The 19,405-nt window shown below is 38.1% G+C and overlaps 1 long non-coding RNA gene across 1 annotated transcript; it reads right to left on the bottom strand.

Moving 5' to 3' along the window:
- Window positions 1-354: 354 nt before the first annotated feature.
- Window positions 355-19,164, bottom strand: LOC127634031 (uncharacterized). The gene is made up of 5 exons (XR_007969309.1): window positions 18,909-19,164; window positions 18,423-18,582; window positions 7,155-7,216; window positions 5,826-5,926; window positions 355-1,359 (listed from the first exon to the last, which is right to left on the bottom strand). It is a non-coding gene; the product is annotated as an uncharacterized LOC127634031 (long non-coding RNA).
- Window positions 19,165-19,405: the final 241 nt, after the last annotated feature.

Here is a 19,405-nt window from a genome sequence, read left to right as displayed (position 1 = left end):
GCTTACAGTTGCATCTTGTCTAAAAGTGTGTTGGTGTGTGAAATTGCAGTGCAGGCTCCCGTGAAAGCATGCGTGTGGGTGTGAAAGAGACTAAATTATTTGAATGAGGAGAGAGATTTAACCTTTACTGGGAGCTCTGCATGAAAATAAAATAATAGCGGATGATGACGATAAATCAAGCTCAACAAGTTACAGTGAAAATCAGATCAATATAGAGACATGCAAGGTAAATCCAACCTGTAAATCCACATAGCTGTGCCTCATTTAAAATGCTTTTCATCATTGCAATATTGTATGGATAGTTCACCCAAACAAATCATTTACTCACCCTCATGTTGTTTCAAACCTGTATGACTTTCTTTATTTAGTGAAACACAGAAGGAGATGTTAGGCAGTATGTCTTAAGTCACCAGTCACTTTAATAGCATTTTTTCATAAAATGCAAGGGGATAGCAACTGAGGCTGTTATTCTGCCTAACATCTCCTTAAGTCAGGTCAAGTTATTTTTATTTGTATAGCACCTTTCACAACACACATCGTTTCAAAGCAGCTTTACAGAAGATCAGGCATTAACAGAAGATAAAACTGTAATGTCTATAATGTCTTAGAGTCATCATTGTGTAGTTTGATAAAATATGATTTTGTATTATGTTTAAAAATAAGTAATTAAATAATAATTTATAATCCCAGTGAGCAAGCCGAAGGCGTCTGTGGCAAGGAACACAAAACTCCAGAAGATGTTGGTTAATGGATAAAAATAACCTTGGGAGAAACCAGACTCACTGTGGGGGCCAGTTACCCTTTGGCTAATATCATGAATATAATGCCAATATCACTTATGTATAGTGCAAGTCATGGTTTAAAATGATTAAACTAAATAAGTGTTAAGGGTCAGTGTTTAAACAATTATTTTGTATGAACTTTAAGATTAATGACTAATGTCTTTGAAGTCCATCCTGGATTAACTGCAGAAGTTCACACAGATGCAATTGTCCTTTGTTAGTTGGCTGATGAAGGCTTTTGTTGGCAATTAATTGATAGTCTATGTACTCCATTTCAAGAGTGTAGTCCATCATTAGACAGAGGTGATGCAGGCAGAGATCAATGAAGTGCATCGCAGTTCAACCTGGCCGGTAATTTGGTCAGGTTTATCCAAAATCCAAGGTTCAGGCAATGGCATATGAAGTATCACATGTCTTATGGTTGGGGTTGGCATCAGTTCATCATCTGAAGTCCATTGTAATAGACTGAGGTGATGTTTGGCTGGCACCGTGCTATTAGTCATTATCACACAGCAACACGTAGCAGTGGACTCCAACACGAAGCAGGAAGGGAGCTGTATCCAGATGTTCTGGTAACCTCAGGACAGGAGTCCCGTGGTTGAGACAGGGAAACAAATAAAAATATAGCTGCAAGCAGCGATGGCGGGCCCAAGCCGGTGGCACCGCCACCCCCGTGCCTTTAGGGTTGCTGTGCACGATGGGCAATAACGTAACCTCTCTTTGACTGTCGAGAAGATGTGTGCTGTAGACCTTGCATCAGTGTGGGCTCTGCAAAAGTGCGCATCGAGGGCACATATCAACCACAAAGTATGCGTGAGCACCCTTCTGATACCTAAAATGAAAAATGAGACACCCTACGGTCTCATGGAGTTAATGGACACATGAAATAAGTACACAAGACTGAAAATTCATATGAAGTGTGCCATTTGGGACAGGGCCTATGACCGTGAACCACAATAGTCACATCTATGAGGTAATTCAAATGTAGAATAATTTTTAATGTCATAGGATGTCATAGGCCAATATCTTTTGCAGCACTTAAACGTGTTAATCCAGAAGGCCAGTATTTATCTGGAGGTCTTTGTACAGGTTTATTAATGTAATTATAATTTACGCTTATGTGTTCCTATGATATGCAATGGAAGTACATTTTTATGTTTAACATGGGTGTATTCACAATACATAGCATACTGATATCATATTTTACGATTATTTATCATTATGTTAAGTAGATCATTAAAGTTAAGATAGTAAATGTATTTATATATTTTGTAGTAGCTAATATAACAAGCAAGTACACTGTGGGAATTATGAATTATACCAATGGAGTCGTATGGATTGCTTTTATGCTCCCATTATTATGCTGTCCTTTTTATTCATAAATTAATTTCTCGCCACGGCCAAAACGTTGGAGATATCAAAAATCCATCCGCAATGTAGCATCCTCAATGTCTTGACTTCATGCTGACCGAGTTTGGTGGCGTATTGGATTAATTCTCTAGGAGGAATATATATAATTCCAGAGCATGTGTTTCCAAACAACCTATAATAGCCGACTTCCTGTTGGGCTGGCGTAAAACTTAGAGCACGTAAAGTTGTTCGCCCGATGAGATCTAGAAGTGTTCCAAGTTTCATATTATTACATGCAAGCATGTTTGATATATGGACCAAGTTTTCAGACCCCGCTCAAGGGGCGCTGTCGAGCCCCCTGCCACGCCCGGGTACCAGCTTCAGCCCGCCCCGATGGCCGCGGGTTCTGACCCGTGTGCAAAGTTTCAAGAGTTTTTGAGCACGTTAAGGGCCCCAAAAGTCCCGGAAACCTTGAAAAACAATATCTTAATGCAAATCTCACCCAACAGAAAACCCCTCTCCCTCCCCCTCCCTCCCTCCCTCCCCACACACACACACACACACACAGAATCGCAGGTCTGTCTGTCAGAGAGAGAAAAATTCAGAGAAATCCACATTCAAACCACAATATCTGACTTTCTGTTGGTCGGAGCTAATGACTGTAAATTAGAAAGTTGTTCAGCTCGACGAGAACAATATACACGCCGAGTTTTGTAACTGTAGATAGAACTAACTAAGTTATAACACACTTCATGTGTCCTTTTTTAGTCCTAAATCAATTTCCTCGCCACGGCCAAACCGTTCGAGATATCAAAAATCCGTCCGAATGTAGCATCCTCAATGTCTTGACTTCATGCCAACCGAGTTTGGTGGCGATTGATTCATTCTCTAGGAGAAATATATATAATTCCAGAGCATGTGTTTCCAAACAACCCATAATAGCCGACTTCCTGTTGGGCTGGCGTAAAACTTAGAGCACGAAAGTTGTTCGGCCAGATGTGATCTACAAGTGTACCGAGTTTCATATTATTACATGCAAGCATGTTTGATATACGGACAAGTGTTTGAATCCCATTCCAGGGGCGCTGTCGAGCCCCCTGCCACGCTCGGGTACCATCTTCGGCCCGCCCTGATGGCCGCTGGTACCGACCCGTGTGCAAAGTTTCAAGAGTTTTTGAGCACGTTAAGGGCCCCAAAACCTTGAAAAACAAAAATAAAAGCATTTCACTCATCAGCAAATCAGCCCCTCCCCCAGACACAGAGAGACGTAGGGTCAGTGGGAGAGGCAGAGAAAATTCTCCAAAAATCCACATTCAAACCAAAATATCTGACTTTCTGTTGGTCTGAGCTAATGACTGTAAATTAGAAAGTTGTCCGGCTCGATGAGAACAATATAATTACTGAGTTTTGTGACTGTGGGTTAAAGTATAAAACCAACCCCCTCACTTTTGTCAAAAGGTGGCGCTTACTGAGCCCCTGCACCACGCCCGTTTCTGAAACTTTGCACATGTCTACTGGCTAATAAATGTGATGTGTCTGTCGAGTTTCATGCAATTTCAAGTATGCTAAGAGTCTAAAAAGCATCAAAAAGAATATTCGAAGTTTGAAGCATTGCCGCTGCAACAGTATCCAAGATATCAATAATCCTTTCACATGTCTACATCTGCCGTGTGTTTACATTACATACCAAAAGTTTTAAGTAAATCGGGTAAAAATAAGAGGGTGATTTCAAAGCATTTTGAAAGTGACACACTTCCTTCTGCCAGTTGGTGGCGCTATAACTTTGACTCACAATAGTCACATCCATGCGATCGGGCTCTTACAGCTAACAAACTGCTGAAGTTTCATCGAGATCAATTAATGTATGCAGAAGTTATAACACACTTCCTGTTTCTCTTTTCGCGCCATCATTTAGTTTCCTCGCCACGGCCAAACCGCTCGAGATATCAAAAATCTGCCGGCAATTTTTCATCCTCAATGTCTTGACTTCATGCTGACCGAAGTTTCGTGGCGATTGGTGGAATTCTCTAGGAGGAGTATTTCAAATTCCATTGCATGCCTTTTCCAAACAACCCTAAATAGACGATTTCCTGTTGGGCTGAGGTAAAAAGTAAAAGTATGAAGGATATATGAAACGATGAGATCTATATGTGTACCGAAGTTTCATATTATTACATGCAAGCGTGTTTGATTTATGGACCAAGTTTTCGGACCTCGCTCCAGGGGCGCCGCCGAGCCCCCTGCCACGCCTCGGTACCAGCTTCAGCCCGCCCTAATGGCCGTGGTTCTGACCCGTGTGCAAAGTTTCAAGAGTTTTCGAGCACGCTAAGAGCCCCAAAAGTGCCCCAATAGTCGTAAAAAAAATAATAATCATAGTCATCCTAACGAAAACAATAGGGCCTTGCCTTTTCAAGGCTTGGGCCCTAATAATATTATCATAGATGCCATTCAATTTATTGCAGAATTATAAATCATGATCACTGTAATTGTGAGTTGATGGATACATTAGGTGTATGCCTGGCTAAATAGATGAGTCTTTAGTCTAGACTTAAACTGAGTTAGTGTGTCTGCATCTCGAACAGTGTTAGAGAGACTATTCCATAGTTTAGGAGCCAAATATGAAAAGGATCTACCTCCTTTTGTGGATTATGATATTCTTGGAACTATTAACAGGTCAGAATTTTATGATCGTAATGAACTTGATGGAATATAGCGTGGTAGAAGATCACTTAAGTACTGCGGAGCTAAACCATTCAAAGCTTCGTACGTAGTTAACATAATTGTAAAATTATACGAAATTTAACAGGTAGCCAATGTAATGATGATAAAATGGGGCTAATATGATCACATTTCTTGGTTCTCATTGGCACTCTGGCTGCTGCATTTTGAACCAATTGAAATTTATTTATTGATCTTGCTGGACATCCTCCCAGTAATGCATTACAATAATCTAGTCTTGAGGTCATGAGTGCATTAATTAGTTATTCGGCATCAGCAACAAAGAGCATGTGTCGTAATTTAACAATATTTCTTTAGGTGGAATAATGCTGTTCTACAAACATTGGTAATTTGATTTTCAAAGGACAGATTGGTATCAAATATAACACCTAAGTTCTTCGCTGTTGAAGATGATGTAACAGTACATCCATTGAGAGTCAAATTATATTTTAGCTGCTTATTTTTAGAGGTTTTTGGTCCAATAATTAGAACCATTTCTGGCCATCCAATCTTTTATTTCATTGATACACTCGGCTAATTTGGAGAATTGTGAAATCTCATCAGGTTTTGAAGAAATATAAATTTAGGTATCATAGGTATAGCAGTGGAAACTTGATCTCCTTGAATCCTGATAATATCTGCCAGGGAAAGCTTATACAAGGAGAAAAGCAGAGGCCCTAAAACTGATCCCTGTGGCACTCCATACTTTACTTTTGTTTGGTTTGACAATTCCTCATTTACATAGACAATGTGGTAGGGGTCTGCTAAATAGGACCTAAACCATGCTAATGCAACTCCACAAATGCCAACATAATTCCATAGCCTATTTAAGAGAATGTCTTGATCTATCGTGTCGAATGCAGCACTAAGATCTAAAAGCACTAGAAGTGAAATGCAGCCGCGATCAGATGGAAAATCATTTGTAAATGATAATACTTAAATACACATTAAGTAGTATTAGTTAAAAAGACTTACATTTATATCCTGTCCTCTGAGTAACACCAAAAACTTCACTGTAAATTGTAGAAAAACCTCCTCTTGACCCTTCAGTCGAGGCTCATGTTTATAACAATAACCTGGGGGAGTAGATTCATTGAGACTAATATATTAATCCGGTTTCAGTAAAACAGAGCACATCCAAACTATGATCTGTAATCATTTAATTTACAATTAGTGCTTTGGTAGAAAGAGATCTAATGTTTCTTTATCTTTAATTTGTTTGTTTTATTCAAGTTTGACCATGATACAATTTATTCTAAATGATTTAGTGATGGTATTGTGTTTAGTAGTTCGGGGAACAGACACAGTCTCTATGAGATATCTAGGTAATACAGTCTCTATGTGTTGTAATTTATGAGACCTGTGTTACGTCTCAAGGCAGCTAGCAGACGTGCAGATTGAGCAGTTTGTCTGCTTCCTGACCTGGGCCCCAGTTAGTCAAACACTATCATTAAGACTATGAGCCAAATTACTAGAGAGGAGAGCAGCACCTTCCCTTGACAGAGTCTGTCTCTCTTTAGCAGGTCAGGTCTACCCCAAAAGCTCTTCCAATTGTCTATATATCCTATTTTATTCTTCAGACACCACTAAGATATACAGCCATTCAGTGACACTAATCTACTATAAACCTTGTCACTATGATGAGCAGGGAGGGGACCAAAGAATATTACAGTGTCTGACATAATTTTTACAAATTCACACACCTCTAACATTATCTTATCTGACTGACAAAGCCAGACATCATTTGTGCCAACATGAATAACTATTTTAGAAAATCAATGTTTAGAATTAGCCAGCACTTGCAGATTTGATTTGATGTCAGATGTTCTGGCACCCGAACTGCATTTAACAATAGTGGCTGGAGCCTCTATTTCCATGTTCCTAAAAATAGAATCACCAATAACAAGGGCTCTTTCAACATGATTCTCAGTAGGTGCATCCCTGAGTGGGGAGAATCGAGTGGAAACCCTGACAGGAATGGAAGAGTGGTGTCGCTTCGCTGAGTGAGTATGCTGCCGAGACATCACCCAAATGCCCTGCTGCAGGGGCACTACAGCTGGAACCAAAGTGTGTGTGTTACTTTCTGTACTGCCCACATCCGAAACAGTATCTACTGGCTTCTCTTTCTCACTAACCTCCACTAGCGTTCGGATGCAAGTCTCTAACTCATTAACCTTCTCCGTAAGCCTGACTAATTCCTTACATATATCACATGTGAATCCCTCACTGTTGACGGAAGAAGCTATTGTAAACTTGTGAGATGCAATCCAGGAAAAAATAACATGAGCGGATGCCAAGACTTACCGCAGTTGTTTGTTGTTGTTGGTTGTTCTTGATAAGCGGTGTTTTGAGATTGATGCAGTAATCTGTGTAACACAGAGAAGAAAAACAGGTGCGTGCTGTAAAATGCATGCAGTTTAATCACAGTAAAAATAGAAAGCGGAGGCACGTAGAAAAAAAGCATGCAGTAGACTCGCGATAGTAGACTCGCGATAAGAGAATAATGCAAACCGAAAATCCGATGCATGCTCAAAATGGCAAATGTTAAGGATTAAAGGCTGAAAATAGATATATAAGCGATGCTAGCATCGTATCTAGCAGGCTACAAACACAGACTCGAGCTATGCGCCAGCAGCAACAGGTAAAATTCACACAGATGAAACAAACCCGAAACACGTAAAATGACAAAGGATAAAAAGATGAACGTATGAGAATAAGAATAAGCAATGCTAAGCAGGCTACAAACACTCGTACAGTATGCCATCAGCAACAGGAACAGGAAGTCCTTACTGTATATGCTCCATGGAAGAAAGAACAGGTAAGTCATACAGGTTTGGTACAACATGAATGTGAGTAAATGATAAAAATAATTTTCATTTTGGGGTGAACTATCCATATAAAACAATAATTTACTAGGCATGTAAGAGTTTCTGTATTTTTTATGTATATCTCAGAGCAGTTATGTTCACATTTATCTAGTTCATCTGTTGTGTAAAGACAACGGGTGATAAAGAGACATGTGATTGTGTTAACAAAATATTTGAGAATTCTGAAAAAAGACACAGGAACATATGAATCACACTCAAGCCTGTGTCAAAAATAAATCACTGCCACACAATGGCACATGTACAGATAAGAGTTTGAAACCTTTTCCTTATAATGTTCCAGAGGTTTTATGTTGATGAAAATCCTACATTCAAAGATTCAACTGTCAGCTGCAGCCCAGATTTTGCTTTAGGTACTTCTTCTGTTGCCATGGCAGCCAGAAAACCCTGCAGTGAGACGGTCAGAATAGGGCTGCCCCCTCCTTCAGTATAAATCTATGGAATTTTTTGTGTGTGCCTGTTTTATCATATGCCGTGGTGAAAATTGTTAGTCTGATCGCTTAGAAAAGTAATAGCACACCTCTCCTCACTAAGCCATGTGATTTAAGGTATTATTTATGTCTGTAGCACAAACTCATAAATCTAATTATATGCAATAGAAACAGTGATGCTTTCCTTAGCACACACAAATGGTATTATAATATATACCAAATAACTAAACTATTTTGTATGGTTAAATATTTTGTATACCTGTTGTTTCTTTTAAGGAAATATCCAAATGGTCTCCCACCTGTGCTGGGTTTAGTGAATTGGCTTAACTGATGTCACAATATGTCTGTGGTAGGATTTGAAAGAGGAAGGCCAGCATTTCTGCCCATGTAATGGCTGGATCAAAGGTTTGAAGAGGGAAGTGAATCTCTGGCATGGCTACAAAAACATTCCCAAAGCCTTATATGAGCTGAGCATTCCTCCTGTGTGAAATCATCTGGCCGGCTATCAGATCTTCTCCATTGCTGATCACATGAGCTCCTGGTATAAGAATTGAGACACAGTCCATTACGCTTTAATAGATAAAATGATAAACATGCAATATGTTTAATTATTAGATGTTAATATCTAATCAGTTTTCGACCATGAGTTCAGTGTATTCGTATATTTCATGTTTTTGTTGCAGTTTAGCTTGTATGCAAAATCAAAGGGCATTCTCTTGCATTTCAAAACAGAAAATAATGATGGAATACACCAATGATGGAAACAGTTTCTAGAATTTACTTTGAATGGTGCTAAAAACAAAAAACATCCAGTGAGCGGCAGTTCTGCAGATGGAAATGCCTTATTGATGAGACAGGTCAACAGAAAATGGCCAGACTGGTTTGAACTGTTAAAGCAGACGGTAACTCAGATAACCACTCTGTACAATTGTGGTGAGAATAATATGTTTTGGCGGCACAAGGGGGACCTACACAATATTAGACAGGTGGTTTTAATGTTGTGGCTGAACAGTGTAGGTCATGTTAAGAGTCTCTGCCAGGTAAGAATAGTCTTTAAAATATCGTTTGACTTATCTGTATCTCATCTACACTGAAAAAAATATATTCTTTGTTGTTTTTGTATAATTAAAACAATGTACTGTACAATGAAAGTGGTAAGTCATATTCTGCCCTATTCTCCGATACAGACTGGAACTGATATGCTGTAAACTAGCTGTAGTGAGACCAAGCCACCAGCAGATGGCAGAAAAGCTCAACTGATCTTGAACAGCAACTGAGTTCTGAGAAGTAACAGGAACAAGCTGATAAATGACGGTGTGTTTGATAGTGGAAGCTATACCGTTGTGTATTTTGTAAAGCAATGTGTATAAGACTTTATGACAATTTACACAAAGGGTGACTATGTGTCCTCTCTTTTTCTGGACATCCTCTTTTGACCGGTATTTCTAAAATGCATTAAATATTCGGGATTTGGTTGTCATTGCTCTCTACAGTCGTAATTCTGTGTGGTTTCACATTTGTAGGTACTCTTCTCTATGGGAAGTAATCAGAGATTATTTTATTTATTCAGATAACAACCTCCGCGGAAATCACAAGAAAGAGGGTATCGGTCTATTGTGTGCTACGACAGTAAGGCTCGTTTCGAAAGCTGCGTGCTAGGTAGGACGCGTCCTTTCAAGGCTGCAGTATACCGAGTGTCCTCCTCAAGCCTCGTTAAACGAGACAGCCTTTGTAGGACGTAAACTGACATCTACCTGTCGCAAAATTGTAAGCGTCTTCTCTTATAAACAGCAATTTCATCGTTATAAACTCCACACATAGTTCAATTTTAAATTATTTTTTGGTGTAAAACATGATCAAGGTTAGCAGACAGGCGGTGAATTCCTTAAGTTTGATGAGCTTTTTCCTCACAAAAGCAGTTTATTAATGGCAGCACTTTTGTCATTAATCCTTAAAATTGACTAGTATTTTTTGTGTTACTAGTACTTATTCTTTTAATGACTAGTAACTATTCCATTAGATATTAATTCATTAGGTAGTACTTATTCAATAGATACTATTACTTATTCAATAGATGCTAGTACTTATTCATTAGATACTAGTACTTATTCAATAGATACTAGTACTTATTCAATAGATACTAGTACTTATTTATTAGATACTAGTGCTTATTCATTAAAAAAAATTTGATATGTGAAATTGGACTTGATTGGAAATAGGAGTGATTAAAATATCTGTGTGAAAATTACTAGTGATAATTCAATTATAGATATAAAAAATAGTGGTAATGTAATTATTGATATCAGCATTTGCATTTCCACTAGTGAAAATAAATGGAAGAGCAGTGTAGTTCTAGCGGGAAGACTAGCAGCTGTACGTCATCACATCATTAGCTGGATAATTCCTAGCCAATCGCATGTAAGCCATTGCTTTATAAGTCCGCTCACAATCTATCACATTGCTGGTTCGGTGTGCTAACACTGCAACCTCCACCACCCCACCACCACCAGTTGAGCCCCGTCCCGCACTGGGGTAGGCTCCTCGCCCCTGCCTCCTATCTCCGGCAGGACATGACGGTTCCGGGTACAACTCCCTCGGACTGCCGGACGGGGCCTACGCCAAAGAGAGTGACATCACCTCCCATTTTACATCTATCAAATAAATGGCATCTTAAACTTCACTCAAGCCTGCGTGTCTTCCCGATAGAACATTCTTGATATCAAGAATTAGAATTCTAACTAGTGAAAATGTAATTATTGATACCAACAATTCATATCCTGCAAATGAATAAAAGTGAATTTGGCTTGCCAAATACTAGTGCTTATTTATTAGATACTAGTACTTATTTATTAAACACTAGTGTATTTTCCTATTGTTACTATTAACAATTTGTATCTTACTAGCAACAAGTGTTTTTTACCTGTCAAATGCAATGACTAGTCACAATGGTGTCTGTAGAGAAGAATTAAAAACCTTACTAGTAACATTCAGAATAAGTAGTAGTATCTCTTCAATAAGTACTATTATCAAATTAATGACTACTAGTATCTATTGAAAATGTACTAGTATCAAATGGGATAGTTATAGTTTTGGTGCCTTTTTAACTTTAAATGTCATGCAAGATATAAATCTTTGATATCAACATTCAATTTTCACTAGTTAGAATTCTAATTCTTGATATCAAGTATGTCTTTTCTACTAGTGTAAATGCCAATTGCTGATATCAATAAATTAATTTCCACTAGTAAAAGCATGAACTCTTGATATCAGCAATGATGTCATCATTCGTGAAAATGTATATAAAAAATGGAATTTCAACTAGTAACAATCTTCACATCTGTAACTGAATTCTTACATGTTAAAAATGAATTTCTGCCTCTTAAAATGTAATTTTTACTAGCTAAAATTGTCATTTCAGATATCATAAATTCCTTTTTGGATATGTGCATAATAATGAGGAGTACTGATGAGTTCCTTATGTACCTTATGAATATTAAAAAAAGAAAGGTATGGAAAATGGCAGGGGATACACAAGGGAAAAGAGAACTGCTAATTCATACCCACAATCTGTTTTTTATAGACCACATTTTTATTTTTCATATCAACACCACAAGGTGTATATTATTTTTATATTTAATAACATTGTACGATGTTGTAATGTGTATCAAGGTATTTCAATCTGCATGCGATGTGGTGTTAGTAGACTAGTGCCATCTTCTATTATCATCTATATTTGATTACTTTTTAGATTTAAAATGTACTGTTTTTACATCGATTTTAATTTGACTACGATCTAAAACACTTAATTGTAGCCTTTTCAACACATGTGTTAACTTTAGTTAATGCAGTAGGTTTCATGAATTAACAAATAAAACATGATTAAACAGCATTTATTAATCTCTGTTAATGTTAATGGATAAAACATTGATCTTTGTTCATTTGTATTTTATGAACTAAATGTTAACATTTACAATTTCTAGTTTTAAAACAAAAGCTTGAGTGACTCAAAACTATTATTTTTTTTTTAAATACTATAATAATATTCATCATGACAACCAATTTAAGCTTTTAGAAGAATAACAAGAAATACATGTATACAGCAAACCTTCTGGGAGGGAGTTTTCTTCTGGCCCCGATGGTTCATCACAGCACCTGAACTTGGGGACAGGTAGCAATAGCCTGAGTTTCAAAAGAGTGAGAGGCTACTCTACCAGGCCTATTTCTTTGAGGCTGTCCCTCATCCACCCAACGCATTGCCTATTTGCATAGGTCAAGGAGAGTCTCACTTCTAAAGTTTCATTTTAACTGAAAAATAGACTTGTGCGGAAATGATTGCTGCACTGCTCTATCTGCACCACTCCTGGAACGGATTGCAGTGCTGTATCCGTGTGCAGTGTGAATGCTCTAACCCATTAACATGGGCACTGAAAAAAATACGTTCTGCATACGGAGCATGTGTGAAATGAGCGCAAGGTGATGTGAGGCAGAAGGCAGCGAATTTGTGAGCAGGAGATAAGGAGGACAAGGAGAAAGAGAGCAAGATTTTTGATTATAGTATTAGTAAATTACAAGTAGATTGAATTTGTCCTTAAGTACAGTACTTGAATAAATGTTCTTAGTTACATTCCACCAATGAAAATGAGCTAAAGTCAGTAGATAGGAAAATAGGTTCTATTGGAGATATTTTATAATATTTGTTAGACTAAAATTACTGTACTTGTCTATTTCAGATTAATCATACCAGTACCAACTTCTGGATGCCACAGATCACACACACACACACACACACACACACACACACACACACACACACACACACACACACACACACACACACACACACACACACACACACACACACACACACAGGAGCCATCCAGTCTTGCTTGCCTTTACATATCAGATATAATTTATTATTCTATTTTGTGCTTGCTTGCTCTTACTATGATATTTAATTGTGGTATCTGTGAGTTTAGAAGTCCCTCAGTTTGTGACTGTGTAAAGCATTGCAGGATCCATAGAAACATTAGCCATGCAATATTTCCTTGTGGGTTTCCAGACTGGAAGATTTTCCTCTTACAATTCTTTTAATGTGCACTTGTCCAGAATTCACCATGAGGAAAGGAAGCAGTCTTTTAATTGTAACATATCTGTGCTGTTGAAGTGTTCTTGGGAGTGTTGAAATATAAAAGGTCTTATAGCTCACCTTAAGTGTCATTTGCAAGAGGATCTTGAAGTGACATGTCCTAATAATGGATGTGCAAAGACTTTCAAAGTCTAATCCTCTTTTACATCTCATTTATCAAGGTATCACAAGCAGTGTGATGTTACAAATATTGCTCAAAGTCATATTAGTGAGACAACAGAGTATGCACCTGCTGATTCTGATAATGGGTCAGACACTGATAGTGAGGTCCAAACAGTGCAGCAAGATAGACACTCTGACCTAGGATCAGCCCAAAATAAATACACTGAAAACAAGGCTCTTTTTATTTTGAGCTTACAAGCAAAGTATCTTGTCCCTGCATCTACAGTCTCAGTGATTGCATGTTAAATGAGAGTACTACAGGACATAGAGCATGAGTTTACTATGTGTTTGTTTTCAAGAGTCTCCAGGAATATGGTGTGCCTGATGAGGCTTTACAAAATCTAGGGATATGAGCAAAGCCCTATCCAGGGCACATTATGCAAGTAGTGGCACCTTAACCACAAACCACAAAGTACTTCAGTATTCAATGAAAGAATTCAGCTTGGTTGAACCAGTACAAATAACTTTAGGCCACGATGACAAAGGCATTATGTTCCCATTTTAGAAAACTTCAAATCTATCTTGAGAAACTAAAGTGTACAGCATCAAATTCTAAATCCTATTCATGCTGACAAGAGCATTCTATGTGATATTGGAGATGGGTGTGTCTCCAAATCCAATTAATTGTTTGTGTCTGATCTGCATGCTCTGCAGATCATGTTGTTTCAAGATGCTTTTGAAGTTGCTAACCCTCTGGGGTCCGCCAGGCAAAAACACAAATTTCTTGCTGTGTACTACATTTTAGGTAATGTCTATGTACACAACCGATCCACTGACACAATACAGCTTGTACTACTTTGATGGAGAAGGACTGTAAGCCGCTTGGACCTGAGAGAGTTTTTGATATTTTGATGTCAGACTTGTGTGACCTGGAGTCAACAGACATTGAAGGGAAAACCTTTAGAGGTAGTATTGCCTGTGTCATTGAAGACAATCTTGGGTCCCACTATCTTGGAGGATTTACTGAAAATTTCAGCTGTGCAGAACATTTTTGAAGGTACTGTCATATTAGAAAAGAAGATTTTCAAAGAAATCCACTTTCTACAGCCACTGAGAGAACACCAGCAAGTTACAATAAATCATTGCTGGAGTTGGAAAATAACCCAGATATGCAAATGCAAAAAGGAATCAAGTCAAACAGTGTTTGAACAAACTCACAAATTTTCATGTTTGTGTACCAGGACTCCCACCCTCAGGGTATAGTTGACTATGATTTGGCAATGTACTTGCAGTTCCTTGTAAAAACTAGGAATTGGTTCTGTTATAATGTCCTTAACACCAGAATTGTGACTTTTACAGGAGAGAGTCAGAACAAGGCTATGGTATAATGGGATAAAAATTGGCAGGCATGCTGCCCAAAACTGGTGGCTACTTCGATTACTACTGTTACATGACAGGGTCAGAGATCCTAAGGATGAAGTTTGCAACTCATACTGCTACTTATGCAGGTGGTTGAGCTTGTGTGTGCTCCCGCACTGTCAGAATCACAGGTTGCCAACAAGGCATCGCCTCTTCCCACTTAAAAGCTTGGACCAAAACATAATTACTTTTTATATTATGCTAATCTCACCTAGGAAAGAGGCTAAAGAAAAAATGCAGATTATCTGACCGTTATGGTTGTAGTCAGTGGCAACCTGAGTCACTAAATGACTTTGGCAACCATGAGGGAAAAAAATGCTGCAAGATTCCTCTAAAGGGAACCTTCTACCTAAGAGTGACATTAAAAGATTAATGTCTGAAACATACTACGCCCAGCGCATCACTCTGAATAACGAAGGCAATGTAATGAAAGTCAAGGAAGAATGGCCTTACCTCTTTAAACCACCCATTTTCTCAATCACACAGAAAAACAGATGGCATTTCCTGTCCAAACTAAATTGCTGAACCACATTGTGGAGAAGGGCAAGACCATCACAGAGTTTCTTGTGAGCAAGGGAATCACAGGAGTGACAACAGACCCATTAAAACTCCTCCAGGGCCTTATGGAGTACCTTGGAGTGGAGCCAAAGCTGAAGCTACTAAACAAAGAAGTAAGCACAGAGCATAAATGGCCTCATTTGTTTTGGTTTAGTAGGTTGTTAAAGTAGAGATGCACTGATTTTACAATTGTCAATAAAGAGTCATATGCATTACTGGGAAATTTCACAACAAAACAACATTTCACTAATTTATTAGGTTCTGATTCCACCCAAAAAATAGGTCTATGCAGCTGGGTATAGTGACTTCTTTGTAGAATCCTTATATGCACAGCACCTAGCAATCCCTATTTTAAGAGTTTATTTACCATCTGCCCATTCTGTCTTCACCTCTCACAGCATGCCTTATCAGAGCTGCCAAGCACCCCATTAATCATAGTTGTGGGAAAGGATATGCATGTCTACTCTTAAACATTGGGAAATGTTGCATATTCTTTCATTGATTAAGCTATACCATCATTGTTTACATGGTTCACAGATGAAGGAAGATACAAAGTATCAGTGGACAAAGTCACCATAAACCAAAATATCAGCTGTCCTCTGGTTGCTGTCAGCTATATAGATCAATAGTGATTCAATGGGTTTTGAAATTGATCCCTCTGGCTTCAGTGAGTGGATTCTGCATTGACAGTGTTCTGTTTTCATATGACAAACATACACTCAAGAACACAAACATTAGAGCAGACAGCATGCCCATGAGCAGGACCCTGACATTTATACAACAACACAACAGCAGCTGTTCTCTCTGGATCCCTTTTTAAAGGGACTCACAGATTTCTTACCATTACAAGGGTTTACTCACATAACCCTCCTTTATAGGCTCTGTTATGTCTTAGTTCTATGCCTAAAATATCCAACAATTGTGTACTTTCGAATCCTCCTGTTGACCAATGAGATGTCAATGTCAATGGGATGCCAGTATAGTTTCTGTTATTTTATGGATTTATTTAATATTTGCAGTTTTTATAGTGTAGGTGTACCATTAAAAAACAGAAAATACATTGTTTGTTTTTTTTACTGAACTGTAACTTATTTACGGTACATAGTCCGGGTAATGAGCTGCCAGTACTTTTTCTGTTATTTTACGGATTTATTTCTTAGAGTGTACATTAATGTGTGGGTATTAGAAACAAGGAGGAGTAGATATAAAAATCTAACAAACATGTTACTATGTGAACTTGATTGAGATCTCCTGTGTGTGCTTGTGTGTGTAAAGAATCCATGAAAATAATAATGGTTTTCACGTTTTATTTTTTACTTAACCTTTGAGAAAATAAATTGGCTAAAGCTTTATATTTGTATTATTTTTTATCATTATTTTATGCACTTTAGTTTAAAATGGAATGCACTAATTTAACAGAGGGCTCGTTTTCCAATAACGATTGATCTTAGTGGTTAAGAGAGTTTTCTATCAGCGATTTTATGAACGTTCATTATTTTTTACGCGCGTTTCCCAAAACTGCGCTTAACATGAACGTGCGATGACGAATTTTAAATGCTACTTAAAGGGGACCTATTATGCAAAATTCACTTTTACATGGTGTTTGAACATAAATGTGTGTTGACAGTGTGTGTACACAACCACCCTATAATGATAAAAATCCCCCCATTCCTTTTTTTAAATCCCCATTAATTATAAGCTCTGTCTCAGAACAAGCCTTTCGCATATTCTGTACAAAGTGAAGTCACTTTGTACAGGCCCTGCCCACGACTGTTGACGGACACTGCCGACTGACATGTGTTGTTTCATTATAGTGCATAGCAAACATTGCAACAGTAGTTGTGTGTGTGTGTGTGTTGCTCATCCATCGTTACTAAACTGCTGAAAAAACTCTACAACAAATAAACACATTAATCAAATAACCATTTGGAAATGTCCTAGTTCATTCTCAAAGTTGTTACATCTGACGGAGTCTCCCCCACATCCGTGTCTGACTGGCTATAAGGCTGAACACCACCATTTTCGCCGTCAGTTTTATTGCTTATGATGTCTTGTTATCCGAAGCAGAGCTGTACAAATTGACAGGCAGGAGAGTAGTTCATTATTCATTAGTACATTACTGATGTAAAAAAACAGCACCATCACTAGTTGAAAAATGTTTGATAAAACCTAGACAGGCCCCATTTCCAGCCCCATTTACACTTTTCATGCAAAGGTGTACAGTCTTCAAAGACAAAGGACAATTGGCTCTAACAAGCACAGAAAGAGATGTGGAAGACCAGATGTACAACTAAACAAGATGATAAGTGCATCAGAGTCTCTAGTTTGAGAAATAGACACCTCACATGTCCTCAGCTGACAGCTTCATTGAATTCTACCCACTCAACAATAGTTTCATGTACAACAGTAAAGAGAAGACTCAGGGGTGCAGGCCTTATGGGAAGAATTGCAAAGAAAAAGCAATATTTGAATTAGAAAAACAAAAAGAAATGGTTAGAGTGAGCAAAGAAACACAGACATTGGACAGCAGATCATTAGCAAAGAGTGTTATGAATCCAAACGTTTGGCCGCCAGTGTATTTTTTAAAAATGTATATTTTATTTAAAATTTTGTTTTTCACTATTTAACCACATTTTAGATTTTTTTAATGTACAAATTCCATATAGCCTATTCTATTCATATCATTTCATATCAGTGGTGGCTCAGTGGTTGAGGCTCAGGGTTACTGACCAGAAGGTCGGGGGTTCAAGCCCCAGCACCACCAAGATGCCACTGTTGGGCCCTTGAGCAAGGCCCTTAACTCCAGGTTGCTCCGGGGGGATTGTCCCTGTAATAAGTGCACTGTAAGTCGCTTTGGATAAAAGCATCTGCCAAATGCATAAATGTAAATGTCAGGTACACATTTTAAAGGGCACCTATTATGGCATTTAAAATGTTCCTAATATTGTTTTGGGAGTCCCCAACAACAGTTTTACATGCATGCAATGACAAAAAACACTTTTGTTGTATTATAATATGCATTTATGTTTACCTGATTTGCTCACCGACTCCCAAATGATTCGTTCAACGACTAATTTTTCCAAACCCCTCCTTTGCGTGACGCTAATCTGCGGTGATTGGTCAGATGACCCAGTCAGTTGTGATTGGTGTACTCTGTGCAGAGATTGTCAGAAATGGAACGCCCATCACCGCTTTGTAGTAAAAAAATCAAAGTCAGAGAAGGAATTTGAGTTGATTTATGTTAGCGATCATAGCCCAAAGTTCGGTGGTAAACACCCAATCAGTTATTGTTTGCATTAGCCCAAAGCATAAACATATTGGTAAAGCACTGCATTACTACAAGTTATTGCTCTATTTATGACAACTCCAATAACATCGACAAACATTTCACATATTTAAAAAAAATTGACACTGGAGAGAAGCTGCGCTGCGCTGAGCGTATTTTACACAACACACACAAATACTTATAAAGCATGCTAAAAAACACATAAAAGCAACAACTATTAATAATACTTACAGGTTGTGATTTGGAAGAGGAAGCTGATCCAAATAAACTTGGTACTGAACCTTCCTTCAGTATCAACCGGCTCGCGAATCCACCCTTGAAAGCATTCATGTTCGTAAAGCAATCGTCATTAAATGACGCGAACACAGCACAAGGTTCGGGCTATACTTGTGTGGTATATTTGTAAATATAAACTCTAGCTACTGATTCTTCACATGCTCGTCCCTGGGCAGTGAAAAAAGGTCGCTTTTGATATGCACTTCAGAACACAGCGTCTTGTTGTCGACATGATGTTTTCAAGTTTTCCTGGTGTCTGCGCGCAATGAGTGGGCGCGGCCAATTTGATAACTTTTCGTCTTGATGTCACAACGAAAAGGAAAATGACTCATTGGAAAATCGATTCATTACATTGACTCAGAGTCGACTCCTACTTTTGAGAGACAATAACTTTTTTTACGGTGAACTTTCATATATGAAACTTTGCAGGATGTTTTTGTTCACTTAAATCT

Source organism: Xyrauchen texanus, chromosome 41 (genome assembly GCF_025860055.1).
Source record: "Xyrauchen texanus isolate HMW12.3.18 chromosome 41, RBS_HiC_50CHRs, whole genome shotgun sequence".
In the NCBI taxonomy this organism is placed as follows: domain Eukaryota; kingdom Metazoa; phylum Chordata; class Actinopteri; order Cypriniformes; family Catostomidae; genus Xyrauchen; species Xyrauchen texanus.
This window is presented reverse-complemented; position numbering and strand designations above follow the sequence as displayed.